The sequence below is a fragment of the Agrilus planipennis genome, unplaced genomic scaffold (genome assembly GCF_000699045.2).
Source record: "Agrilus planipennis isolate EAB-ADULT unplaced genomic scaffold, Apla_2.0 scaffold8, whole genome shotgun sequence".
Taxonomy (NCBI): domain Eukaryota; kingdom Metazoa; phylum Arthropoda; class Insecta; order Coleoptera; family Buprestidae; genus Agrilus; species Agrilus planipennis.
The window spans coordinates 2196008-2202471 of NW_020442461.1; positions in this window are offsets into that span (position 1 = coordinate 2196008).

A 6464-nucleotide genomic window follows, 5' to 3' on the forward strand; every position below is an offset into this window, starting at 1 on the left:
AAAAAGTATATTATTTTAATAATAAAAATATCTTATAAACAGTATCGCATATAAACATTGAAAGTTATTAAGTTGGGTCAAGTGATTTTCAACATTATTCTCACTAGAATTACGGATATCATCTTTTAATGACATTGTTATAGATAAGAAAACAAAATTTAATCTGTACAATAATTACAGAGTTCATTTTAAAAAAACATTTGTAATTGCCTCATTAAAACGAAAACAATTATGTTTTCGAGCCACCGCAACAGTTGAAGGGTACGATTAATAAAGAGAGCAAGTATTCGGGTAATAAAGGATTAAAAAGTGTGCTCGAAGAAAGTCAAAATACTATTCGTAATTTCTTTAAAAATTAATTTAATTAAGTACTTGATGCATCCTACACAATTCTGAAGTAGTATGACATTCAAACGATCAAATATTTTTAAATTGGCATAGGTAATTTCTAAGATAACACCCTATAAACAGGAAAATAAACAGGCGCATACATTCTTCGTGTAAAATTATTATAAATAAGAAAACTAAGTTTAATGTATTTAAAACATATCTTTAATTGCTATATTAAAACGTAAACAATAATATGCTTTCCAGAGACGGCGGCCCTCCAAGTCTAGGTACGACAGTTAAACAAAGCGAGTATTCGGACAACAAAGGACAGAAAAGGCGCTTGCTAAAGATTCAAACTATATCTAAATTATGTAAAATAGTATGTTATTTAAATACTGAAAGTATCCTACAATGATTACAGCATCCAAACAATGAAAGCTCTTAAATTAGGTTGAGTTATTTTAAAAGTCCTCCTTGCATATAACAAAAGTATTTTTGTTTCCTGTAACATTACTGTGGATGAGAAATTTAAGTTTATTTCATCCAAAAATAAAAGTATTCATTTTCTCACTTTAAGCTAATTAAAAATAAATTTATATTTAATTTGTAGAAAAAAAAAAAATTTGGCGAAACTGTGTGGAGCGCGTGTGTGTGTGAAAGAAGGTGCGAATATGAATTTATATTCTCTTTCCACAATCAAAGCGTATAGAATATAAAACAATAAATATTTACACCAAGAATAATTGAAACAACTTACCTTCGTGGAAGAATTTAAATATCATCCCCGTTGCATCTTCTTGGGCATGGGTCTCCATACTAATCACAACGGCCATTTTTCTTTACGAACGAACCAAAAGTAGCTGCAATAAAATTGAAAATTAATATATAAAGCCTCTCAGCTTAACATTTTTTTAATTTCAGAATTTTATTACTTCAATTTTAATCATTCTTCAACGCTACAATTAATTATCTATAAGGAAATTTATACACAATCCTTAAAGCAAATAATACTCCAAAAAAAAAAAAAATTCACACCCTCTTGTCAGCTTTAGAAAAGCATGGGGGCGGAAATGTGTTCGAGAGGGTATGTCTCAGAGATGTAATACGTTCAGTAGAATGCATGTAGGACGAGGAAGTGAAAAAAAAAAATACTTTGTGAGGGTAAAGGACAGACAAGGCGTTCGGTAAAGATCGAAACTATTTCCACTTTTTGTGAAAAAGTAATTGATTTAAATATTGAAAGTGTGCTACAACAATTTCGAAGAGACCTCCCTATAGATAACAAACGCAAAGTTTCTTCTTGTAACATTACTGTAAATAAGAAAATTAAGTTTAGTTTGTCCAAAAACTAAAGCATAAATTTCTAAAATTTCTTTTTATTGAAAAAGAAAAAGAAGAACAATGATTTGCTTTCGATCTACAGCAGCAGTTCAAGCACACGACTGCCAAACAAGGCAAGTATTCGGATAATAAAGGACATAAAAGGCGCTGAGTAAAGATTCAAACTATTTCTAATTTTTGTAAAGAAATATGTTATTTAAAAAGTAAAAGTATCCCACAACGATTACAGCATCCAAACTACGAAAGGAAAGTTATTTTCAATAGTCCTCGATATAGATAGCAAACGAATATTTTCTTCTTGTAATATTACTGTAAATGAGAAAATTAGGTTTAGTCAGTCCAAATATTAAAGTATTCCCTTCTAAAATTTCTATTTACTTCTTTGTTAAAACGAGAACCATGATTTGGTTTCGAGCTACAGCAACAGTTAAGCAGAAAGCTGTTAAGGGAAACCAGTATTCGGACAACAAAGGACCGAAAAAGCGATCAGTAAAGATCCAAACTATTTCCAATTTTTGTGGAAAAATATGTTATTGAAATACTAAAAGTATCCCACAATGATTGCAGCAAGCCAACTACGAAACCTCTCAAACTAGGTTGAGTTATTTTCAAGATTACCACCTATAGATAATAAAAGCAAATTTTCTTCTTGTAACATTACTGTAAATAAGAAAATTAATCTTAGTTTGACTGAAAACTAAACAATTAATTGTTAAAATTTCTTTTAATTAAACTAAACAAAGCGAGTATTCGGACAGCGAAGGACAGAAAAGGCGCTGGGAAAAATCTAAACTATTCCTAATTTTTGTAAAAAAGTATGTCATGTAAATGCTAAAAATATGCCACAATGATTACAGCATCCAACTAATGAAAGCTCTTAAATTATGTTGAGTTATTTTGATGAGTCCTCCCTATAGATGACAAACGCACATTTTCTTCTTGTAACATTACTGTAAATGAGAAAACTAAATTTAGTTTGTCTAAAAATTAAAGTATTTATCTCTGAAATTTCTTTCTATTGCTTTCTTAAAACGAGAACAATGATTTGATTTCGAGCGACCGCGACATTTCAAGCACACGACTGCTAAACAAAGCGAGTATTCGGACAACAAAGGACAGAAAATGCGCTAGGTAAAGATTCAAACTATTCCTAATTTTTTGTAAAATTGTATTTTACTTAAATACTGATAAAATCCTACAATGATTACAGCATCCAAACAACGTAAACTGCGTTAAGTTATTTTCAAGATTACTCACTTTAGATAACAAACGCATATTTTCTTCCTGTTATTGTAGATGAGAAAATTAAGTTTAGTTTATCCAAAAATTAAAGTAATCATTTCTAAAATGCCTTTTTATTACTTTATTAAAACGACAGCAAGTACCTGTACAATGTATAGAAATTATCGTATTATTTTTGTAACAAATTTATACACAGAAAATTAAAAATTACAGTAAGTATATAATAAATTAATGTATTTTCAAACCCAGGATTACTCCCTATTGATAACAAATGCTTGTTTTGTGTAATTACATTATTACAGACAAGAAAACAAGTAAAATTTATCTAAAAATTATGGAATGATATTGCGCCCCAAAAAGTAAGAAATGTCGCATTTCTTTCCGGGTAGAGAACTGACGAAGGAGAAGGCGGTAAGCACCCTGGAAGGGTTGTCGTACATTCTTCCCTAGACCCGTATCTATATGATTTTTAACCATACCCATGACCCGACAGTATTATTTCCCCTGATTTCAGGGACGAGAAAGAAAGAAAGTATTTTAAGATCACTTATAATATTTGTACGAATAAAATAAAAAGCTAATTTTAAACAGAAAAACTTACTTTGTGGAGATACTTGTTATCTTTTTAAAACTATGTGTGTACCCGCATAATGTGAAATTAATAAGGGCGGCGATATTTGTTTTAATCCTGGGCAGCCTGGAATTATCTTGCAGCAGTCCTTAACATGATAATTTAGATGAAACTAATTTTCTTAAATTTGTTTCTACGATTNACTGGAACAGTGGAAAATACGGGGGTAATACACCGCCGGACTTACAGTCGCCCGTTTGGCCTATTCCACCTAATAACGCTTTGCTATAGGTACCCTCACTCAGCGTCTAGGCAGTCAACCTACGATCTGCGACCGTATTACCGCTTGAGTGACTAATAAGCCTGCCTTATATATCGTTCAACAGAAATAAATAGCGGTGAACAGTTATGCTTTTTAACACTTTTTTCAAACCTAAAAATTGAAAATATAAACATTTTTGTGTAATGAGCGCCGTACATTTACCATTTTGAAACAATTTGTAGAAGGAAATTTTAGATAACCTACTAGAAATGCAGTTATACACATTTTTAATAAAAATAAAGGCATATATTCTTAAAATTGCAAAATTAGTTTAATATTGCTTTATCGTAAATATTTAGATGTTATTTGGTACAAAATAAGTAGGTTAATTTCAAAAGAAAAATAGTTAGCACATGAATGATGAAGCTTTTTAAATTAGTAGTAAAAAGCTCACCGTATAGGTAAAGTCATGGCTGCATACAATATCCAATGATAATGGTACACTTGCTTCAGTTTTCATTAAATAACACACACCTACAATTTTCAAGTAATTTCAACACAAAATCGGTTATTATTCACGGAAACGTACTAATTTTCACGTACTTCCTCGCAACATAAACACAGGTCTACTGAAGGACAACATATCATCGAGGCCGTTCAGCAAAAAGCTGCTGACGCAATCGACAAGCACGATACAGAGTGCTCCAGAATTATATTAGCCTGAAGTTAGCATTCTCAAAATAAAATTAGAAAACATAATTAACTTGTCATACAAAATTTATACCAGTATTTATCAATCAACCCCTAATAGGTGTCATAAATATATTCCTAGGAAGAATCTTTAAATCGTATGTTTGTAATTGCTGGCAAAAACATTATCCTTTCAGTATTACATGGATTATCATTTTTTTGTAAACTTTTGAACTTCAACAAGAAGATTTTTCATCGTTTCTAAGAATTCCAACTGGGATATGGATCAGTAATTTCCAAAATTACTCCCTATGCACAACTAACTAAACAAAAGTATACTTTCTCTTGGTAATAATATAGATAACAAAATTTGGTATGTCCAAACATGACGTATTAATTTTTAAATGAAAATTTTAAATACTTTATTAAAACAAGAACAATTTCTTTTCGAGCGACCGCGACAGTTCAAGTACACGACTGCTAAACAAAGCGAGTATTCGGACAGCAAAGGACAGAAAAGGCGCTGGGTAAAAATCCAAGCTTTTCCTAATTTTTGCAAAGAAAAGTATGTTATTTAAATAGTAAAAGTATCTTATAAACATTAAAAGATATTAAACTGGGTCAAGTGATTTTAAGCATTTCTCCCACTAGAATAACGGATATTTTCTAGTGATTTATCGAAATGCCAAAAGTATCTAATAATGATTACAGCATTCAAACTATGAAAGGTCTTAAATTATGTTGAGTTATTTTCAAGACTACCCCTTACGGATAACAAACGCAAATTTTCTTCTTGTAACATTGCTGTAGACTAGAAAATTAAGTTTATTTTGTCAAAAAATTAAAGTATTCATTCTAAAATTTCTATTTATTGCTTTATTAAAACGAGAACAATGATTTGCTTTCGAGCGACCGCACAATTTTGAGCACACGACTGCTAAACAAAGCGAGTATTCGGACAACAAAGGACAGAAAAGGCGCTGGCTAGCTATATCTAAATTTTGTAAAATTGTGTGTTATTTAAATACTAAAAGTATCCTAGAACGATTACAGCATACAAACAATGAAAGCTCTTAAATTAGGTTGAGTTATTTCGAAGAGACCTACCTACAGATAATAAACGCATATTTTCTTCTTGTAATATTACTGTAGATTAGAAAATTAAGTTTATTTTGCGTTTAAAGTATTCATTTTTAAAATTTCTAATAACTTCTTTATTAAAATGAGAACCATAATTTGCTTTTGAGCGACAGCGACAGTTAAGCAGAAGATTGTTGAAGGGAGCAAGTATACGGACAATAAAGCACAGAAAAGGCGCTAGGTAAAGATCCAAACTATTTCCAATTTTTGTGGAAAAGTGATTTATCGAAATGCCAAAAGTATCTAACAATGATTACAGCATTCAAACTATAAAAGCTCTTAAATTAGGTTGAGTTATTTTCAAGACTACCCCCTACGGATAACAAACGCAAATTTTCTTCTTGTAACATTGCTGTAGACTAGAAAATTAAGTTTATTTTGTCAAAAAATTAAAGTATTCATTCTAAAATTTCTATTTATTGCTTTATTAAAACGAGAACAATGATTTGCTTTCGAGCGACCGCACAATTTTGAGCACACGACTGCTAAACAAAGCGAGTATTCGGACAACAAAGGACAGAAAAGGCGCTGGCTAGCTATATCTAAATTTTGTAAAATTGTGTGTTATTTAAATATTAAAAGTATCCTAGAACGATTACAGCATACAAACAATGAAAGCTCTTAAATTAGGTTGAGTTATTTCGAAGAGACCTACCTACAGATAATAAACGCATATTTTCTTCTTGTAATATTACTGTAGATTAGAAAATTAAGTTTATTTTGCGTTTAAAGTATTCATTTTTAAAATTTCTAATAACTTCTTTATTAAAATGAGAACCATAATTTGCTTTTGAGCGACAGCGACAGTTAAGCAGAAGATTGTTGAAGGGAGCAAGTATACGGACAATAAAGCACAGAAAAGGCGCTAGGTAAAGATCCAAACTATTT